Source organism: Echinops telfairi, unplaced genomic scaffold, assembly GCF_000313985.2.
Source record: "Echinops telfairi isolate 266 unplaced genomic scaffold, ASM31398v2 ScPeMD7_7424;HRSCAF=8462, whole genome shotgun sequence".
Classification (NCBI taxonomy): domain Eukaryota; kingdom Metazoa; phylum Chordata; class Mammalia; order Afrosoricida; family Tenrecidae; genus Echinops; species Echinops telfairi.
This window is the reverse complement of record NW_022111324.1, coordinates 62,145,946-62,169,042: the sequence shown is the minus strand read 5'-3', so window position 1 is coordinate 62,169,042 and position 23,097 is coordinate 62,145,946. Positions and strand designations below refer to the sequence as shown.

The 23,097-nt window shown below is 42.0% G+C and overlaps 1 pseudogene; it reads left to right on the top strand.

Annotated features, from left to right (window-relative positions):
- Nucleotides 1-20,842: 20,842 nt before the first annotated feature.
- LOC101663892 lies at nucleotides 20,843-21,828 on the top strand (annotated as a pseudogene).
- The last annotated feature ends 1,269 nt before the right edge of the window (nucleotides 21,829-23,097 follow it).

Genomic DNA, 23,097 nt, shown 5'->3' with positions numbered 1-23,097 from the left:
TGGGGTGACACTGTCTAACCTAGCAGAAACCAACTGCTACTGAGTCAACTCTGATTCATGGTGATCTCTTTGCTACAGTGTAACTTGATCCATAGGTGATCTCAGTTGTCATATTTATCGAAGTAGGTCACTAGGTTTTACTTCTTAGGCACTGCTGGGTTGACCTCCACCTCCCAGGGACCTCCAATCCAGTATCTCCCCCCAAAATTCACTGCCTTCAAGTCATTGCTGACTCAGAGTGACCCTCTTTGGGTTTCTGAGACTAACTGTATCCCAGTGTAGAAAGTCCTCCTTTCTCCCTGGGAGCGGTTGGATTCAAACTGCCGACCTTGCACCCCAACACATACCCACTACACCACCAGTATTTCGACAGTAATTTAAAAGAAATTCACAAAATGGGTATTAGAATCCCCACATCATAGAAGAACGTGAGCCTGGGAGAGATGAATTGCTCAGCTCGCATAGGTAATAGGTGGGAGCAGATTCCTCAATGCCACCTCCACAACAGGTTTCTCAGATCCTTCAGTTCTGCACTTCTGTTTGTGTGGTTTGAAGTCTGTTCTAATTGCAGTGAGGGGCTTGTGGTGAGGAAAGCATTCTGTTCTGTTCACAGCTGATTGGTCACATGGGTATCAGCCTTAGTGTGGCTGGTCTCGCTGAGCTAGGTGTGAAGGTCCCTTCTCTGGCCTTGAGACCATTTCGTTTTCTTATATCCATCTTGCCAGCAGCAACTTCCGTGTGTGTCAAACTAAGCAGAAGTCTGGCCCACCATCAAGTTAATCAACTGCAAAAAGCACACTACCAGGTCTCTCTCCAGCTGCTGCTCAGGGTGTGAAAGACAAGGCCTGAGGTGGGTTTGTCTGACAGTTAGGTGGTAAATTGGAGGTCTGCTTGGACCGCTTTGCCTCACTGCTCACGAGGAAACCAAGTGTGAAAGAAGGGCCAAAGCGGCCGTCTGTACATGCATCAAATACACAGAGATGGCCTCTACTCTGAAAGAGATGGGGAAAATAACCCCACCACTGAATTGTGTAAATGTCTATCAAAGATACGAATGCCTGCATCAACGCCCTCGAACAACAGAACAACTGTGAGGATGACCCGGGACCGGGCAGCGTCTCTATCTGTTGAACATAGGGTCACTGGGGGTCGGAACTGACCCAGCGACACCTGATAGCAACAGCATCTCATTTGGGTTTTTAAGGCACAGAATAGGTTTGTCGGTAGAGTATCTGTCAGTTTTCCCACCACTAAGTGCCTCTTAGATTATATTTTCAACAGAAACCCCTTGTATTGCAAGATTTTTTTATCTGCCAAACTTCATGAATTAAGTAAATTAATGCATTTGCCAATATTCATTCATCAAAGACATAACTGCCGATCAAAGTTTCTAATCAGCCTGGGATCTACAGTGTGTTCATTAGAATTCCAAGTTAAAGGAAAGAAACTTTATATTTTAATTAACATGGGCAATTTTGCCATCGTAAATGAATCATGTCATATGGCTTTTCAAAAATACTAAAAATAGCTTCCAGTGGTCCTATCAACCCAGGGAACTGGGCTGCAGAATTCATTCCCGGTTATCCTTTTTATTTACTTATTTATTTTTTAGATGAACTTGTCACTATTTTCCCAATTATCCTTGATTCTATAGGTCCAGGGACCTGGACCACAGAAACCATTTCCTGGGCCCTGAAACTAAGTCATGTCCTTTTAATGTAATCCCTTAGGAATTTCCACTTTCTATACTATATTGTAATTGCCTTTTATACATATATGTAACTAGAATTTAATGTCATAGTATCATCCCTGAGTACATAAGATTTTTCATGCATTGTTTCTCCAAGAATCAATGAATGCTATTTTTTTCCCATTTCATGGGATCCTTATATAATCATTCAAACACATTGAGTATATACATCTAACCAAGGAAATGGAAATCTTCTTCATCCAAATCCCAGGTGGATGAGTCGGCAGAAGGTTCATATGTCACCAGAATGGAAAACTGAGAAAGAATGAAGGAGGTAGAGAAGGGAGCAAATATTTTTAAATTGATCATATTATGAATTTAGTCAAGACAAAGATTTGTAGGTGAGTATTTGATGCACCAAGGAGATAATGAAGTTCAGGATATTCTTTTAACTGCACCTACCTCAAGTTGGCACTCCACTACCATTACCAATCAACCATTCTAATTAGGGACACAACAGACGTTCCTGGTTAGAATGGGAGACAATTGGAGAGTCAGACTCAGATTCTGGCTTCATAGACTGAGACTTTTGCCACTCCTTATTATTCCTTAGAATAATCAACTATGCAAAACCTAATCAGTACCATTTGACCAAAAACAAAGATGAGAAGCAAAAGCATGCAGGGAACGAGATCAGTGGAAACAGGGAGCCCAGGGTGGCAACAGGGAGAGCCCTGACCCATTGCGGAGACTGCAACCAACGTCACTGAAAGATGTGTGTACAGATGAGTGAATGGAAAACTAATGAGCTCTGTAAACTTTCACCTAAAGTGCACATGAGAAATAGATGCTTAAAAATATTTTTCATTAAATAAAAAGAAGGTGGATTGGTTCTGGACTGCCTGCCCCCTGCTAAATGTACATATAAATACATATATGAATATATGTGTATATATATGTATGTATGTATGAGCTTTTACTTATTTGAATCAAAATCCTATTAGTTTGTGCATCTTAACACCTGATACTGAGAGATAGTGGTATAGTGGGTTAAGCATTGACTGCTAGCCAAAAGATCAGTGATTTAAGGGGCTGGGGACAGGGGGGAATGAGGCAATCTGTCTCCATAAAGATTGACAGCCTCAAACACGCTAAGGTACAATTCTACTGTGTCCTGAAAGGTCACTGAGTCAGAATCAACTTCAAGGCAATCGATGTGTTTCTTAAATCCTAGTACTCCTCTAATTGTCCACCTTCCTGTTGTATGGATTACTTGGCCGAATGATTCTTTTTCTTCTTATGGCTGGAAAAGCTGCCATTTAAGACTGCACATACTTTTGTCCCCTGATAGACAGAGAACTGAGTTTACCTTGAAGGCAGATTGCTCCTTCAATTTCCAGGGGAAACAAACAACAGCACCCCATCCATTTGAGTACAGATGTTTCTAGTAGAAGATTGGGTTGATTTTGTTTTTTATTTTTTGAGATAAAAATTCCCTGCATTCTGTATGACTAGACACTGCGTATTAATGATTGTTTATGTGGAGGTACATGTGTGTGTGCTTGAGTTCAAGTACTTGCTCATAAGAAATTTGGAGGCAAAGACTCAAAAGTCTCAAGGGGGGAAATGGTATTTCTTACAAGCAAGCAAGTAACTGTGAAAGGGTACTAGAAATATAATTCTTCACACTTTGCATCATTCAAGAGGCATTAACCTGGGGTTTAGAAAAGAAGTCTACCTTGGTGGGCTCGGGACAAAGCCTTATAGGGTGGATTGTGAATAGGCTCCCTTCGGAAAGGGACCCTCCCATCAGCAGCAGTTCAACGGGTTCTACTTCCTCAGTCACATCCTCTTTTGCAGTCAGGAGCCCGACTTAGAGCTACAACTGCTGTTGCTGCTCCTGTCACCAAAGAATGAGCTGTGCACCCTTCCCTCTTGTGTCACTGTCATCTCAGCTAAAGTCTGCATGGGGGCTGCTGAGTGATGACGACCGGCTGATATTTCTGGACTTGAACTGCAGGATAGACTGAGGAAGCTCTTGTAGCAGGAGAGGTCTTGATCAATCTCCCTTGGCAATGTAGGGGATCCCCAAACATAGGAAAGTGTTTGGGTGCACAAAACCAACGACAAATATCTACTACACATCTCAACATCATTTAAAATATGATGATGCTTCATAATTCAAACTGTTAACCTGACTTCCTGTTAACTTGACTTATTACCATCATCTTCATTTTCTGCCTCTGACTCAAGAGAAACAACAGTAACAAATGCCAGATGAGTGGAACTTTAAACTTGTTGATATCAACATTTACTTTAAATTCATTAATTCAATTGATTCAGTAAGTCAATGTTTGGCTAGATGCCAAATTTCCTTAACTTCTCGTAGTTAGTAATCATTTGCGGTTTTCAAATCTGGGGTGTAAGGTGGACTGCCTTACCAAAAATATTCTTATTAAATTTATCATTTATATCTATCTACATAATAATGTCCAAAAATAGTTATTTAAAATATCCATTATAATACATTCATCATGCATCAAACTTTTAAAATTTGTTTAGAAAAATAATTTCTTTCAATTCCATCTTCTCCCTGGTTTAACCTTTAGTTTTTTAAGACTTTTTACATCCCTCATATTTTCATCTTAAATTCTTAGGCAATTATATGTAAAATATCACAAAATTTAACATGAGGGCAGTGAGAAATACTAAAAGTAGGCCTAAAGAAAGGGAGAGATTTCCTCTGAATAGCAAATCAAATTTCCAAGTCTCCTGCAGGAGCCCTCTGACAGGGCTGAAATAATCCTGAAGCTGAGGTCCACGGATGAAGAGGACACACGCCATGGAAGACGATCAGTCTGTCCGCGACGAGATGAAACAGTCCTCTTAGTACCTAACTGAAAAGGGAGAGTTTGTTTTTTCTTTTACATGCTTAATCAACCATGAATTAAATTTTGCTTATAATGTTTTAAATTTGTTTTAATGTTAAATACTGTCAGAGAATCTTTTTAAAAAATCTTCAAATGGTAAGGCTTTTTTCCCCAAAACCATTTTACTGGGAACTAATGCAGATAACATATCATTCCATAGCTCAATCACATCAAGCAGTATTGTACAACTGCTACCAAAATGTTTCAAAACAATCTATTCTTTCTTGATATCAGCTCCCCTTTTCATCCTCTCCCCCACTCTACACCCCCAAGGAACCTTTATTATACTTGATGTCTCTATAGATTCATCAATTTATGGGTTTCATATAACAAAAACACAGAAAAACATATAGCCAAAATTCAGTAACAAAATTCATCTGAGATAAATCCCAATATGAAATTTAAACACACACAGAGAATGTTGAAAACTAGATCAGGTCCAATGTGCATCACGCTTTGAATGGCAAGGTTGTAACCGTTCCAATCTGGTTGATCATTTTGATCTTCTATAGTCTTCTCTCTAATGCACTCTGTTTGGTAGCCAGTTTCTCCCCTCCCTCTGTTATGGATAGAGGGAAATCCCCAGAGACTTATTTCCTATGTAGATACCACAGATATATCTTGAGCTCCCACTGTCATCCATAGTCTTCTGCAAACCAGAATCTCACAACTTAGTACTATTCCCTCCTTTGGAATAAGATTATATGATTTAAAATCCTGCAGTCACTGATGTTGGTGTGCTTCTTCCATGAGAACCACTTTGTTAAATCAGACATTTTTCCTCACTTATCTGCAAAGCCAGGTTCCTTTTAATGCTTTCAATGAAAGCACAGCTCTCTGTAATACTCCACTATGCCATTTGAATGTTTCTGTACGCATGTGTGCTCCCTAAGCACTGATATGCTCCAGGGTAATGGTAGAGGAGGCAAGAAGGGCTCAGCCCTGGATTCATGTCATGTGATGTAGAGAAGATGAGTCTGCTGCTGGCCTTGTAAATTCTGAAAGTGACCGAATCCTGAACCAATCACAAATTAATCTCTGTGTTATATTGTCCTTTCTTTGTCCTCAAATTTCCATTAAAATATTGATAAATTGTGCAGACTTGTCTTACCTTTCACCCAGATAATTAAAATAAGGACCCATTGAAAATGTAGGTTAAGCCATGAAACCTGGAGGGCGTTGCAATGGATGAGTTGGATCAGAATGTGTTTGAATTGATGAATGTAAAAGTATTAACATAATTCCAGGTAAAATAGTTTCAAAAATAACAAGTTAACTGATTTAAAAATAAATCTAAGTATATGCACTAAAAAGGACAGCTGTTTAGGGCAAGTGCTTGCTCATGCTGTTGTCACTGTTACGTGCCGAACAATCAATTAGCACACCCGACAACCATAACAGAGCTTCCTAACCTTCTCCCACTTTGTTGGGAAAAGAATTTTTGACAAAAGAATTTTTGTTGACAAAGAATTTTCTAAGCAACCCCATGTATATAGGTATATAAAATAAACATAAATAAAACATTGATTTTAATGAAGTTAATAATTTTGATCATATGGCAAAACACATCTAACTCTAATGATATTTTTCCCTTTTTTTTTGCTACAAGAACATGTGTATTTAAAACCAAGGCTGCAATGAAGCCATCCAATGCTACACATGCAAGTACTGCGAGAAACACTTCAGATTTGTTGCATGTTTGGTTTTGAATTCATTTTTGGTCATTACCCATTCAGAACCGATTAGTGGTGCCAGATTTTCCATCAGTACCGTATTCACTCACATCACCTTATATGGGGTCACACCACCCATAGTGTTAAGGATCTCTGATCCAGTATAATGTGATCAACTCCCTGACTGGATCTGCTGTGAGCAGCCAAGAAATTGTGGGAAGATTAGGGTGGAATAAAACCCCTTACTCAGGTCATAGACTTAATGGTGTTTACTCAGGAGTGTGACTCCCTTCACATAAATGTAGACAGCTTCTTCACTTCCTGCAGGTCTGGATCCTGCATCTGGTCCATCTAGCTCTGGTGGTTTAGACTTGAACCAATGGCCTGCCACTAGTAAATATTACCACTAGTAGATGAAGTGTTGGTGAGAAATGAAGCCCTGCACAACCATGTGTTTGACAATCAGGTGTCCTACAGCCCTAAGAACCATCAGAGCCTGCCATCTGACCTGCTAATCTTGTATTCGTGCACCTCTGCATCCATCAACCGTGGTCTTGCTACATCCTGGTATACCAGACCCAGCAGTTACACTAGTCAAGAAACATCTCCAGGCAACCTCTAACCCACAGGCTTGAACTGGACTGGATTGACCTACTTCTACAACTTTTTGAGACACTTTCTTGACATAACTTTTGTTCTTTATATATTAATAAGCATCACTGGATTTACTTCTCTAGGGAACCCACCACACTTGGTACCAAGAATAATTGTAGAGAAACCAAATAGTATAAGTGTAAACTTTCTAAATGGATTATCATTTCTGAGTAGTCCTTGAGGCACTAATAAGACTACCTCACTACCTCTTCCTTGATGATTATATGAAGAAGAGTGTGGCACCAGGGATGAAGGAAGGCTTATTAACAACCTGCAGTATGCAGGTGATGCAACCTTGCTTGGTAAAAGTGAGAAGGAATTGAAGCACTTGCAGATGAAGATCAAGGATTGTAGCTTTCAGTATGGATTAAAACTCATGGAAGCAGCTGTCAAGAGATCAAAAGAGATATTGCATTGGGAAAATCTGCTGCACAAGACCTCTTTAGAGTGTTGAAGATAAACACTTTTCTTTGAGGACTAAGGATATTGAAAGTACCATAGAATTAAAAACAAATCAATCTGTACTGGAAGAAGTAAGGCCAGAGTGCTCCTTAGAGGCAAGGATGGCAAGACTTTATCTTACATACTTTGGGCATATTTTCGGGAAAGATATGGTAAGTCCCTGGAGAAAGGCATCATGCCTGGTAAAGTGGAATGGTGGTGAAAAAGAAGACCCTCAACGAGATGGATTGACACAGTGGCTGTATCAAGGGACTGGGGCATGGGAACAATCGTGAGGATGGTGCAGGACTGTGCAGTGTTTTAATCAGTTGTGCATAGGATCGCTATGGGTTGGTGCTGACTGGATGGCACCTAACAACAACCACCACTCACTCTGCCTGCATTGGTCTGGATAAGTCCGCCACCGTGAGTCAGGAGGGTGCTGTTAACCCATGGCATGAGGTGGCAATGGGAGTATCCAAAATATTACCACTAGGACATGAAGTGTTGGTGAGAAGTGAAGCTCTGGGTAATAAGGTGTTTGATGTTTTTCACCAATTTCTTCCAGACTAGAAGTATAAGGAAGTTGGTTGGTTGGATACTTACAATAGCCAAACTGGTAAAGGAAAAAGATGAGCTCAGGGTTTTGAAGACAAGTGTCACATGAAAGACCTCAGCTTCCATTTTTGTTATGAAAGAAAACCTTATTTCTTGCAGTAACACAGCTGATGTTGCTGAAAACCAAACCCAGCATCTTATCATGTGAGTTACGGAATCCCATTGCCAACTAAATTCCCAACTTGGAAGGGTGTTTTATGGACATTGACAGGAAGGAAATGGGAACTTCAAACTTGGCATGGGGATGTATGGGCAGATAATCAGGAAAACGAAGGCTTTGGGCCCTTAAACTCCATTGAGTCACTTGTGCCAACAGCACCACTCATCCCATCTGAAGGATGTTACTCCAACTTTGTTAATTCATTATCAGTAAAAGTACTATACCCTCCACTCACACCTGAGGAAATTAGCCCAATTGTGCAAGCTGATGTGACACCTGTGACTATCTCTAGAGAAGTGCCTGAAGCGGATACCTTACAAGATATTGCTGAGAGCTCCCAGAAAACACTGTCACACCCATTATTGCTTCTAGACCTACCACTAGACTTAAAGCTCCATAAATACCAAAAGGCAAGCACAAATGGTATCCCAGGATAATTAATACTCTGCTCCTAAAGAACTGCTAGAGCTTCCTGATATGTACAGACAGAAACCAGGAGAATAAGTGTGGAAATGACTATTAAGGTTGTGAGATAATGGTGCAAGGAACATGAGAATGGATCAGTCTGCCTAATTGGTATGGGCCCACAAAGCACAGATTCTTCATTCAATATTTCAGTTTGAGGGTCTCAGAAAGGAGATAATAGATCATTTAGCTGGATGGCCTATAATTAGTCCAGTTGAAGTACCAAACCTACATTCGTACACTGTAGAAGATGGTATCTAAAGGCTAATGGAAATTACCATGTTAGAGTGAATAGACTCATAGGCGGATACATGGTGAGGCCCAAGGGACAGACTAGATCCCACAACCTTGAGAAACAAATTTGTGAAGGAGGCCCCAGCATTTCTGAAGACTATGGTAATTGCTGTTTTATGTAAATCAGGCTTGACTGTGTGTATTAGTCTGGGTACTTTGGAGAAACAAATCCACAGCAACTCATGTATAAGAGAGAGTTTTATGCAAAGAAAATGTGCATCACGAAAACATCCCAACCCAATGCTGCCCAAGTCCACAAGTCCAACATTAACCCATTAACCCAACACCAGTCCACAAAGTCCTCCACCTCACAAAACAGAGGCAATGATGCCGACTGCAGGAGGAAAGCTGAGTCCGTGAACGTGTAAGCATCTCAGCACTGGCAAGGGTCTCCACATGGCTACTCCAGCACCCAGGGTTGCATCGGGATAGATCCATGTGGCTTCTCCTTGGGGATGTCTTGTAGGAAGTCAATCTTGCAAGCTGAAGCAGGGAACTGCTAAGGCAGCTGCACCCGATACAACCATCACAAAACAAGAGACCCGAGAACTAGAAAGGCGAGGCTTCACCACCCATTTATCCCTCCGCCTTTCAACCAGCACCACATGTGATTATCGGCCAGGCTGGCACAATTAACTAACTCACTGTGGGAACTCCCCTCATTAAGACATAACTACAAGAAAGTTTATTGCATACCTGCCCTTGCCCATTCCCCCTTGGCAACAGGGGCCCAGTGTCAGTACTTCATCCACAGAGTCAAAATATATGTGGTTTTCCATAATGACGAGCAGAGTTGAAGTAACAATCAGAGAGTAATCTGACTCATGGAGTTATAGCATGGCTACTTACGAAGAGTGTCCCTAGGAGTGAAATAAGTGGGAAACCTACTAAATATTTACTTGAGCTATACAAGCATAAGGCTTCTAGAGCAGGTGAATGAGAATCTAACTCAAATCACCAAATTAGGCACAGTCCCCTAATTAATTCCCAGACTGGAGTCAGTTTATAGACCCACAACCCTTTGAACGAAGGGGAGGCTGGTGCTTTTGAGAAAAGGCCCTTCTACTCCACCCAGACAATGTACTTTTAGCCTTTCTTCCAACCTTCTCCAGAGGGATCAGTGGCCCATAACAAGAATGACTGTTTATTGGGGGAAAGGAAATTATCAGAATTTGGGGGAATTACAGGAACTGGCTCTGACATCACACTAATCCCAGGAGATTCAAAATGTTTGAAGGCCCACCAACCAGAGCTAGGTAATATGGAGGTTGTTATTAATGGAGTATTAAAGTTCATCTCAGAGTGGGTCCAGCGGGTCCCTGAACACATCCTGTGGTAATTTCCCCCATTCCAGAATGCATAATTGAAATATACATTCTTAGCAACTGGCAGAACCCCATATTGGAACTCTGACATGTGGAATGAGGGTTACTTTAATGGGAAAAACCAAGTGGATTCCATTAGACCTTCCTCTGAAAATAGTGATAGTGCGAGTCTGGGTTCTCTCAAGAACAAATCACATATATTTAACATACATATACACACACATATGTCATTTCTTTATATATTATGTATATATACACACACACATGTCATTTCTTATATGTGTGTGTATGTAAAGAAATTTGCATAAGAAAGTGGCTCCCATGATGATTGTTCTGGCTCTTAGGTGCCATTCGAGTTGGCAATTACTCATTGGTACCTTATGTACAACAGAACAAAATACTGCCCAGTCCTGCACCATCCTCACAATTGCTGTGCTTGAACCCTTTGTTGCAGACACCTTGTCTATCAATCTTGTCAAGAGTCTGCGTTTCAACTGCCCCTCTACTTTAACAAGCATATCTTGTTCCAGGAATGGGTCTTTCCTGATAACAAGTTCAAAGTATCTGAGGCAAAGTCTTGACATCCTTGCTTCTAAGGAGCATACTGGCTGCATCTCTTCCAAGATCGATTTGTTTGTTCTTTTAGCATTCCCTGGTACTTTCAATATTATTCTCCTGCACCATAATTCAAATGCATCAATTCTTCTTTTGAATTTGTTATTCTCTGCATATTAAATTATATGACTGTCTGAATCAAAATGGTCACTACCAGTAGTCCATCTCAGGTACGATGTCAGAAGGTGAGCCTCTCAGGTCAGAAGGCAAAGTGTGACTGAGAGAGTTGCCTTCTCAAAGTAGAGTTGTCCACAATGATGTGGGTGAAGCAGAGCACTTGGGACCCTCATCTACTGATGGTGCATGGCTCAAAATGAGAAAAAACAGCGGTAACATTTATTAATAATCAGAACTTGGAATGTATGAAGTATGAATCTAGAAAAATTGGAAATAAAAATGAAATGGAATGTATAAAAATCTATATCCTAGGTATTAGTGAACTGAGATGGACTACTGGTAGTAACCAATTCCATATTCCCTATGCCCTCAGCAAAAACCTCAGCTGGTCATAGTTCTTTGCCTGGTAGGATGTTCCAAACCTTCATTCCTGAAGATTGTGAACCATTAGAAGTCTGTCAGAATTGAATTGCTGTAGTTTACTATGAACTTTAATCACAGGACTTGGTTGTGCTCAGAGATAACCTACAAAAGCTCCTGAACTCTTGACATATTCTTCTTTACCTCCATCAAGTAATATCAGTCCAATTTCCCGCTCATAATTACACCACTCAACCCAGTAACACTTCTGTGCCTGTTGATCCAGAGGCATGAGAAGCCAAAGTGACCAGCGTATTCTTAACTTCCATTTAAACTACACCCATGTTGTGTCTCCAGATGGACGTATTACTCCCTTTGAAAATAAGACTTCCAACTGTACATCCCCTTATGGGAAGGTTGGGGGGAGGAGACCAGCCAGTCAGGGTGCAGTGTAGCAACAATGAAACATATAACATTCCTCTAGTTCCTAATTGCTTTCTCCCCCCACCCCCACCCCCACTATCATGATCCCAATTCTACGTTACAAATCTGGCTAGACCACAGGATGTACACTGGTACAGATAGGAACTGGAAACACAGGGAATCCAGGACAGATGATCCCTTCAGGTCCAGTGGTAAGAGTGGCAATGCAGGGAGGGTAAAGGGAAGGTGAAGTAGAAAGGGGGAACCAATTATAGGGGTCTACATATAACCTCCTCCCTGGGGGACGGACAACAGAAAAGTGGGTGAAGGGAGACATCGGACAGTGTAAGATGACAAAATAATAATATATAAATTACCAAGAGTTCATGAGGGAGGAGGTAGCAGGGAGGGAGGGGGGAAAATAAGGAGCTGATGCCAGGGGCTTACACGGAGAGCAAATGTTTTGAGAATGATTAGGGTAATGAATGTACAAATGTGCTTGACACAATGGATGGATGGATAGATTGTGATGAGTTGTATGAGCCCCAATCAAATGATTAAAAATAAAAGAAGACTTTCAGACCTGAAGAGCATGGGGTAACAAGTACAGGAAGTAAACCTGCTGCTTGTTAGCAATAGTGTGTGGCCCCACTTCCATTTCCACTCTCGAGTCTTGGACCTGTGAATCCTGGCTATTGGAGAAACTGTATCATATATTGGAGGCTGATTTAAAACCTACACAGTCATCTGGAGAACATTGCCCAATCCCTCTTTAGAAGGCCAGCCAGCTGCTTCAGGATGATGAGGATCATGGTCAGATCAGTGGATTCCTTGAGCATGGACCCACTGCTGCACTTCATTTGCTATGAACTGAGTCCCTTGATCCAAAGCAATGCTGTGAGGAATACTAACCAACTGGCTAGACACTCTGTAAGTCCACCAATGATCATTTGTGCAGAATTATTATGTGTAGGGATGGTAAATCTATATCCAGAGTAAGTATTGACTCCACTAGAAACAAAACACTGCCCTTTCCATGATGGGAGCCATCAGATGTAATCGATCTGCCACCATGTGGCTGGTCGATAGCTCAGAGGGATGGTTCCTTCTCACAGACTGGTTGTTGGTCTTTGCTGCTGGCAGACTGGCCAATAGCAGTGGCCGTTGTCAAGTCAGAGTTGGTAAAAGGGAGTCTACATGGCCGAGTCCATGCATAGCTTCCACAGACATTTACGAACCCATTGAAGCGTGGTTGGAAGGGAAAGAATGGCTTGTTTCCACAGAAAATGCTATCCCATACCCTTACATGTTAAAACCTTCCTCCGCTGATGCAACCATTGGTGAGTATTCACACAGTATATCCATATCTTCACATGTTTGGCCCATTTAGAGAGTTCTCTCCATATCCCTCTTCTCCACACTTTCTTATCACCAATTTTCCAGTCCTGCTCCTTCCAAGTCCCTGGCCATCCAGCCGAACCTTGGCCACAGTCCATGAACCAGTGTCCAGCCCCACATCTAGCCATTTCTCCTTCCAAGCAAAATCAACAACCAGGTTCACTGCTCGAGGTTCCTCCCGCTGGGAACATTTCCCATCACCACTAATTTCAGGACATTCTCAGAAAGGGGTCTTGGTTTGGGGGTGATCTTTTGTAAGGAGATCGCCAGGTCTTTCTTCTGAGGTCCTTCTGGGTGTGTGTAAACCCCAACCAGTCAGTTTCTAGTAGAGTGCTTCAGTGTTCTCACCCATGCGGGAATTCCTATCACAGCTTTCATGAGGATCACAGAAGAAAGTGCAGGCAAATGATTTAGTATGTTGCCTGACTCAATAAATGATAGCTATTGATAGCATAAATCCTAAGCATGCTCTTTTACTCTGGTTTGTTTGTCAAATAGAGAAGTTTCTGGGTTCTCAACACTGGACAAACTTGGCCTCTTTTGAGGTTTTGCCTCAGGCTAAAAAAGTACTATACACTCTGCAGAGAAATCGAGCCTGGAGAACACAAACTAGAGACTATGGGATAAGAAGACATAGAACAGAGAGCACAAAGCAAAGAGTATTCAAGACCACGAAGAGAGGAATAAGCAAGTCAGAGATTTAAGTTAGGGAGCTCTGGTGGCATGGTGGGTTAAGTACTGGTCTACTAACTGACAGGTTGGAGGTTCAAAGCCACCAGTTGCTCCATGGGAGAAAGATGTGGCAGTCTGCTTCCCTAAAGAATTACAACAGCAAAACCCTTTGGAGCAGTTCTACTCTGTCCTTCAGGGTCACTATGGGTCACTATGGAACTTGAAAACAGTGTTTGTTTGTGTGTTTGGGTTTCCAAGGGCTTATTCCAAGGGGAGACATTAAGAGGTAAAATATTTAGTATTTTACCTCTTGATGGAAAATAAAATTATTCAATTCCCAAAACCCTGTCCTGTGCAGGGTTAAACAACTCTTGAATGCGTGTCAGGCAAGGTTTCGATGAACGACAAAGGGCAGGATGAAGCCAGGAGGGATAGGGCAAGATTTCCTTGCTCACTGTGAGGGCACCACCCAACAGAGGGCTGCCCAATGAAAAGACACTGTCACACTGGATGGTTGACTATTGGATCCTGGTGGAAGCCCATCCAAGTGTATTCTCTTGGATCCTATAGTCATCCATCTTCTTGAGATGTGAAACAAGATGAGCTAAGCAACTTGAGTATAAATAGATATTGTGATAGTTAGGTTTGTGTCAACTTGCCTGAGCCAGGATTCTCAATAGTTTGAAGTAAAAAAAAAAACAAACCTTTTTCCATCAGCAACCTCTTTTTGCCTGAGAGATTTTTACATGGCACTGGGTATATATAAGAATATAACATAAACATGCAAATCAAACAAGGCTTTTAATGAAGTTCATGGTTTTGATTGCATTGTGAAGCACAACATCTAACTTTGTGATATCTCTTAGGCTGAGTACATGTAGTGTGTTCAGAACCCAGACTGCAGAGAAGTCATGCAATACAACATGGGCAAGCACTGCAAGAAAAACACCTTGAGTTCATTATGTGCTTGGTAGTCAATTAATTGTGGGATGTCGAGTGCTCAAATTTTTCTCAACCCCCACATTCAGTTATTCAACCCCACATTCACTTATGAGACCTCTCAGTTTTAAAAGCTCTACAGATGCCCCCTATGGGTTTCCTCAGCTTAAAAATCTGTATGGGAGCATATCATTAGGTCTTTTTACCCTCAGAGTTTCTGCTGAGCTTGAACTCCCAACCTTTGTATTGGCAGCGAAGCAATCAACTGCTGCACCACCAGGACCCCTGACTTTGTCAGAGCATTTGTTATAAATACTTTTACTTGTTCATTAGTATATCCATGTTTCTTTCCAGTTAGAGCTTACTGAGTCAAAATGGGTACTGAACCTAAAGGATGATCAGATAACAATGCTAAAGTGTCTATCTAAAGATGGAGATCTTGGAATTTTTTTAATAGCCCAGGGTGGTGAAGTAGAGAAGTTGATTTATGAAAATAAAAGAGCTCTCTTACTCCCCTTCTCTGCCTTTCTCTCTCCCTCCTCCCCTTCTCTCCTCTGTCTTCCCTTTTCTCCCTCTCTCCCTTCCCCAAGCCCAGCTCTGCCAGAAAAAGCATATGTGCCGGCAGCTCCTCCTATATAAACTCATAAGGTTGAGTTCCTTTCCTGTTGAGTTTCAAAATGTTGAGTTCCTTTCATAATGTTGAGTTCCTGTTGTGCAAAGCCCTGCATACACAGATACATATGGTTCTCCGATCTAATGCAAGCTGCTCTGTGAAAGTGCTGATGCCTAAAGGTCCTATGGGCTAGTATTTCAAGCCGAAAGGTGATAGATAGATTGGATAGATGATTGATGATAGATAGATAAATACATACAGAGATGCTAGCTAAAAAGAAAACTTTGGCAAGCCTGGCAAATTACAAGTAGGAAATTTATCTCAGAACTTTCCGTTTCAGATGTAACAGCAGCTGCAGTCATAGGCCAGGTAGAAATAGAAAACTGCTGTCATAAAAAGTGGACTTAAGTAGAATAAACAGTGGCCCACTGGCAGCATGGAGACCAGAAATGTGGAACTCAGTAATTCTGGGTCTGCAAGAGGCATCCAGGGCAAATATATTTTCAAGGTTTCCAGGAATTCTGTGGGAAGAGAAAAATGGTAATAGACTGGATTTCCTGTCATCAGAGGGGTTGGGAGGTAAAAGTAAAGAAGCAGACAGTAGTATAACCAGAGGACAAATTACACATTGATGATCTTAGACTTTATTCCCCAAGCAGTGGATAGTATTATGAAATGATCAGATTTATGTGGGACGTTTTTGTTAATTGGTTGTGTATCATTTTGTTTTGTTTTTAAGAGCACTCTAATAATGCTCAGGATAATGGTGAGAAGTAACTAGTAGTAGGGAGAAAATAGAGATGCTTACACTAGCTTAGGTGGCAGATAATGAGGGCTTCAAGTAAGGTCTAGCAATCCTCATCCTATCTCTCTTTAAAATGATGTTAAAAATAGAGCCAGCTTCTCTGCTGATCTAAAATGCATTTGTTCCTGTTTCCAGAATTTGAATTACAGCAAATATGCTTCTTGTACTCATCCAAATTGAATGTATAATCAGTTTCCACTATAGATCTTTTGCTGCACTGTTCCTTATAACTAAATGTTCAGCAGATTTTGAATCAAATCCTTCCCTGAAAGGATATTCATATAGCTCTGCCCTCCAGGAAGCCATGACGGCCCATTATCCTCTTTATTCCTTTCCACGCTCCTCTCCTCCTCTAATACTTGCAGAAGACAAGATGGGAATACCAGAAATATCCGGTTTTTTTCCCTTGTGCCTTTCATTTCTCTTCTATCTTCATACCCTCCACCCCCTAACTTCTCAATTCCTTCCTGCCATTCCAATCCTGAAAGCTCCCATTTGCAGCTGAGAGCTGACATGGACAATGACCCTGACTAAAACAAAGAATGTTTGTGACTTCAAATACCCAAACTCCCATATGTCTGCAGTCCCCGTGTCCAGGACGTTTGCCCATGCTGTCCTTTCTCCAGCAGGTTCTCGTGGTGTGATCCCACGCTCTCACTAAAACCTGCACCTTCTTCCTCTGGATGCCTGTGGCATCTGCAGCCATTTATTTGCTGTCCTTCCTCTGTGAACATCTCGTGTCCATGTTGCCTTTATCCCAAGAAGCACCTGGCCCTCAGAGAGATACTCAAGTTACACTCATAATAATAACCTTGAAAGGTAGATAGATATGCAATACATATGCAAGCATAAATGAGAACCTTAACTCCATTTTACAGATGCAAAATCTCAGTCACAGAGACATGAAGTGGCTTACTTCTAAATCACATAACTAATTGCTAACAGTGACACAACAGTGCCTTCTTCATGATGCTCTGCAATTTCTAAGACACTGACATCTTAACTAGATACCAGTGTTTTGTCTAATTCAAAGACTATCATTGAAATGGACAAGTACCGTGAAGCTTTGCACCCTGCCAAAACACTTGTAGAAGAAGAAACAACTAAAATTAGAATAGCCTATAAAGCCATGATTCAAATTGCCTTCCCTTTAAATAAAAAAATTAAAGGAGGAGAAAATTCATGTCTAAAGCTTTTGTTACCACACAGGCTACATTATAGAAGCAAACGGAATTTAAGTAGTTATCTGGAATTCAAAAAAAGCCTTTGAAATTTATTTCCAATGTCCAGATAATAGACAGTGTCTGCTGGCTTTATAAGTATAGCCAAAATAATTCAAAATAGCTCAATTTTCAACTCCATATCCATATGCAAAGGAACCATGCTGGTGGAGTGGGTTATTCATTGATTGGCCTGCTAATTTCAAGATCAGCAGTTCTAAACTGTCCATCACTCAGCAGGAAGAAGATGGGACTTTCTACTCCCATAATGACTTAACGCCTCAGAAACCCACAAAAGCAGTTCTACCCTGCCTTATAGTGTTGCCATGAGTAGCAGTGAGTGTTGGTTTTGTTCTTTTGGGTTGGTTGGTTGGTTTTAGTACATATGCAAGGGAGCATAGGTGGCATAGTGGGTTCAGTGTTGAGCTGTTTACTGCAAGGTTGGTGGTTCAAACCCACTAGTCATTCCACACAACAAAGATGAGGCTTTCTACTCCTATAAAAATGTCTAGTTTTGGAGACACAAAGAAGCAGTTCTACTTATGCCCTGTAGGATCCTCATGAGTTGGAAATGACTAGATGGTAGTAAATATGATTTTTAGTTTTGATTATACATATGCAAGAAATAAGAGAAAATGATAGCTAAACAATGTTTTAGAGTTATCATTTTATGATTTTAATCTAATAATATAAACCAAGAATCTAAGCACTTGGATCAATGGTCTAAGGAAAAGGCCAATATTTCATAAACAGGTCTGTGCTTTCCCCCCAAACATTAGATAACATTAGAACTCCAAAGAGTTCTAATTTTATGTAAATTTCTCCTGAATTTACATGAAACAAAAGAAAGGAAAAAAACACGGCTATCAAGTTGATTCTGACTCACAGTGACGATAATCATAGCTTCTGAGAGTTAAGTCTTAAGGGAGCAGACAGCTTCATCTTTCTCCCACAATCGGCGTGAGGTTCTCAGTGGTTGGCCTGGTGGCTCACACTCCAATGCCTGTTCTTCAGCACCACAAGGTCGTCTCTTTCATAATCTCACTGAATTAAAGTTGATGCCTTTCTTTTCACACACTCCCTTTACAAGGGGGTACCGGAAAAAAGGAATTTTTTTCAAAGAGATGTATTAAATTTTTTTACAGAACACCTTATCACCTTCAAAGTACCCTCCATTACACTTAATACATTTGTCAATTCTGCAGTTCCATTCTTGGAAATTTTTTCAAACTCATCTGTTTGGGTGACTGACAGCACCTCCCTCACTTTTTTTTTCTTCGTTTCTTCTGTGTCGTCAAATCGCTATCCTTTCATGTCCCTCTTCATTTGTGGAAACAAAAAGAAGTTGTACAGAGTAAGATCCAATAAATAAGGTTCGTGGGGCAAGAGAGGAATGCTGTGTTTTGCCAAAAACCGTAGCACCGAGATGGCTCTGTGCGCAGGTGCATTGTCCCAAGCAGGAAACAAAATTTCACAGCCGTACACTGTTCTCTTAAATTGGCCTTCACAAAAAAAAAAAAATGAGGTTCCAACAAAACTTCTTTTATGAAAAAATTCACTGTGATCAGAGAGAACCTCCCCAGGTGATGCCACTAACAGAGCAAATTGCTGGATCCTCAGCTCATGGGGAAAATGCATGCTAAAAATGCTCTGCACCGCCGAGCCTGAATCCAGTTCTTTTTGGGTTCACCCTCATGTATTGCTTCATAAGTTTCATAAAGCCTTAATTATCTCAATGTCAGGGAGATTGTCTTTTTGCGAGTTATGTATGTATATTTAGATAAGAAACAGAATAAAGGTAGACCTGTCAATAACTCTAATATATAATTCAAATATTCAATGAATATATCAATTCAGACATAGTTATTTAAATCATAAAGCCACTCACTATCACATGTATGAAATGATCAAGTGTTTTAAGAGTATGCTTAAGTCAGTTAGATGTGTATTTGAGCACTAAATGCTAACATTTAACCTCACGTTCCTGCAAAACTCTGAAGTCTTACACAGTGTCAGAAAATGGAGGCTGGCCTGCTCTGTTGTGGATTCCATATTTGCCACTGTCCTTCTGCTGTACATGATGTTACTGCTGAGCATCTGTCATGCTCTGCTTCTCAGATACGCAAACTGCCACTTCAGCCACAGGGACGCAGCATCACTATCTGCAGGCTTACCTGGTTTCCCCGAAAGTAAGACATCGTCTGAAAATAAGACCTACGTATGGTTTTGCCTCTCGCTGTAATATAAGGCATCCCCCAAAAAATAAGACCTCCCCCAAAATAAGGGTTTGGATTGTTATGATGATGTTCCAGATGATGACATGACTGTCACTGAATAAATGAGTAAATGTATCATAGATTGTTGTACATGGAAATAATGGTAGTAACAAGAAATTCTTGATACTATAGGATTCACAGTTTGTCTGGTTTTGCTGGTTTGTGATGACAACTACTACCATACTGTAATACAGGTAATAAATTTCCTTTTTTGTTGTTCAACAATAAATGTGTACCGTATTCTTCTTCATGGAAAAATAAGAAGACATCCCCTGAAAATAAGACCTAGTGCATCTTTGGGATCAGAAATTAATATAAGATACTGTCTTATTTTCGGGGAAACAGGGTAGACACCAGTCCTCATGCATCCAAGAGCTTCTACCAGCAGGAACTATGGCCTCCAAAGGAATAGTGCCAGTCTCTGTCACTCACTGGATGCCCAAGCACAGTGTTCATGGCTCAATGAGTCACACAATTATATCCAAACATCAGCCTCTCTCCCCTCTTTCCACTCTGCTGAGTGAGCTTGACTTCTCCAACAGAGACTTTTTTATTGAAACCCAGGGAAATTAGGTGCAAAGGGAAGAGTTGGGTCCTTGATCAGTGGTTCTCAAAATATGCTCTGCATGATAATCACCTGAAGTACTTTTTTGAACAGTGGTATGGACATATAATTCATCTACCATGTAATTCAATGGTATGAATTTATTGAAGAGTTGTGCAATCATGATCACAATTTTACATTTTTTTCATTTCTGCACTCATTGTTAATAGCTTCCCAGTTCTCCGCAACCTGCACTGCCGTAACCTTGAGAAGCTATCAGTCTAGTTAGTATCTCTATGGATTTACCCATCCTGGATTCCTAGAGAGAAAATCATTCAACCCCCATCCCAACTGCATTAACAAAATAAAACACAGAAAAACATCTCAATCCAAAAGAAAGCAGAAAGTAATAAAAACTAGAACAAATTACCTAATTTGGGTTTCATATAAAGAAAAACATACAAAATCAAGACAAAATACAAACAAATGGCCCAACTCCAACAACAGAATGGAACAGAGAAAAACTTCAATCGAGCTTTTCCCAGGAGATAAGGGTGGTGGGCAGATCAGAGCCATGGCGAGAGGCAAGATGTCCAAGTCCCGCGCGGTGGCAGCGGCAGCCCAGGGCCCGGAGATGGTGGAGCAGAGGGGCCCAGGGAGGCCCCACACCGACCGGGAGAACCTGTTTATCGGGCGTCCAAGATTTACTCCTACATGAGCCCGAACAAGTGCTCTGGAATGCGCTCCCCACTTCAGGAAGAGAACTCAGTTGCACATCATGAAGTCAAATGCCAGGGGAAGCCTTTAGCCGGACTCTACCGGAACCGAGCCGAAAAGAGAAACACTGGGAGCGCCCTCCAGAGCCCGTGAAGTCTGAGGAACAGAAGGTCAAAGACATCAGGAGAGGCCCACTGGTCCCTTTTCCAAACCAAAAATCTGAAGCAGCAGAACCTCCCCAAAGCCCCACCTTGACTGGGGGTTCCGCCAACAGAGCCATCACCAAGCCCACCCCGAAAAAGCCCGCCAAGGGCAAACCGACCTCTAGGGGAAAAGCTCAAGGAAAAACCCCACAGAACCGCAAACACACAGACTTCCACCCTGTCCAAAGGAGTTCCAGAAAGAGCCAAGCAGAGCTGCAGTCTGAAGAGAGGAAAATCGACAAGCTGATTGCAAGTGGAAAGGAAGAAGGGATGAAGATTGACCACGTCGATGGCAAAGGCCCGGGGTGAATGCCACCAAGCAGTTCTCAAGGGGCGAGTTTGTGGTGGAGTACCACGGGGACCTCATGGAGATCACCAATGCCACGAAGCGGGGGGCCGTATACACACAGGACCCCTCCACGGGCTGCGACATGGACGATTTCCTGTATCTGAGCAAAACCTACTGCGTGGATGCCACCCGCGAGACAGACGGGCTGGGGCCACTCATCCACCACAGCAAGTGCGGGAACTGCCAAACGCAGCTGCACGACATTGACCGCAAGCCGCACCTCATCCTGGTGGCCTCCCGGGACATCGTCGCCAGCAAGGAGCTGCTGCACGACTACCAGACCGCAACAAGGCCTCCATCGAGGCCTGCCCATGGCTGCAGCATTAACCCTCCGCCCCCTCCTCGCTGGACAAAGTGCCCTCAGTTCTTTTGGGGGGTTCTTATTTTTTTGGCTCCTCCCTCCTTTTCCCCCCCTTTTTACACACTTAAATCTTAGTGGATGACTTCGGATGTTTTAAAATAAATATATATATATAATGCCTTTTCACTGTAGTATTTAAATAATCTGTCACAGGTTTCCAAGGTGGGCTTGTACAGATAGCCTTATATTACCAAAACTTTCATATCTGTGTTGTTTTTTGTACCTTTTTTGCATTCAAGCCGAGCTTCTGTGCTTCCTGTGCACGCGGTCCCAGGCCCCCCACCCCCACTCAGGTTTTAGCAGAAAGACGCAAACATGTACTAAGGAAAGCCGAGAGGTTCCGCCTGCCTCTGACTGAAGAGCCAGGACTCCGCCCCTCCCGGAAGCCCCGCCCCCGACGGCAGGTGGACTCAGGAGGACTCCAACTCTGCCTCCCAGACTCATGCATGCACGCACGCACGCACGCACGCACGCACGGAAGGAAGCCTGGACTTCTCCAAGCTCTTGCTCTCCCTACACGCGCTGAAGTGGATGAATATTTTTAAAGAAGGTTTTGCAGTAAGCTAGTCTTCCCCTCTGCTTTCTTGAAAGCTTACTGTGTCCCCGGCGTTAGCCGGCGGGTATTAACTCTTCCATAGGCTGCCGCTTTTTTCCTTTTTTGGCACCTCCAAGCAAATCAGGGCAGGTCGTCAGACTGGACAGGACAGGGCCTGGGGAGGGCAGGAGAGGCACTCTCTGCCTTCCACCCCACCCCCGCCATGCCAGGTTTCCGGAAACTCTTTATAGAAATGTGAGCACTGAATTTATTTTAAAGAAAAAAAGATGAAGAAAAATCATTTTAATAAGACAAGGGAAGTCTGAAACACTACGGAAAACAACTTATATGTACATAGATCTTGAAATGCGTGAAATTGTGGGGGTGGGAGGATTGGGGATTTTATTTGGGGAGGTTAGGAAAGATTTGAGATGGTACTCTATTCTAATCAAAAATAAAATTTTGTAGTGGGCCCCGGAATGATTTCCCTGCCCCATCCCCTTCCCATCTCACCTGATTGTGTTGGGTGGAAAAGTCCAGACCTGCTGCTGAAGCCTTGCGTGTGGCAGACCACCCGGTGGCCTTCCTTTGAAGCAGCAGCCATCAACTGACAGGTGAATCTACTAATCTGGAAGTATGGGGCCCACCCTATGGCCACCTCTCCCAGCCTCAGGCAGGGTGCCAGGTGCCACAGGGCAGC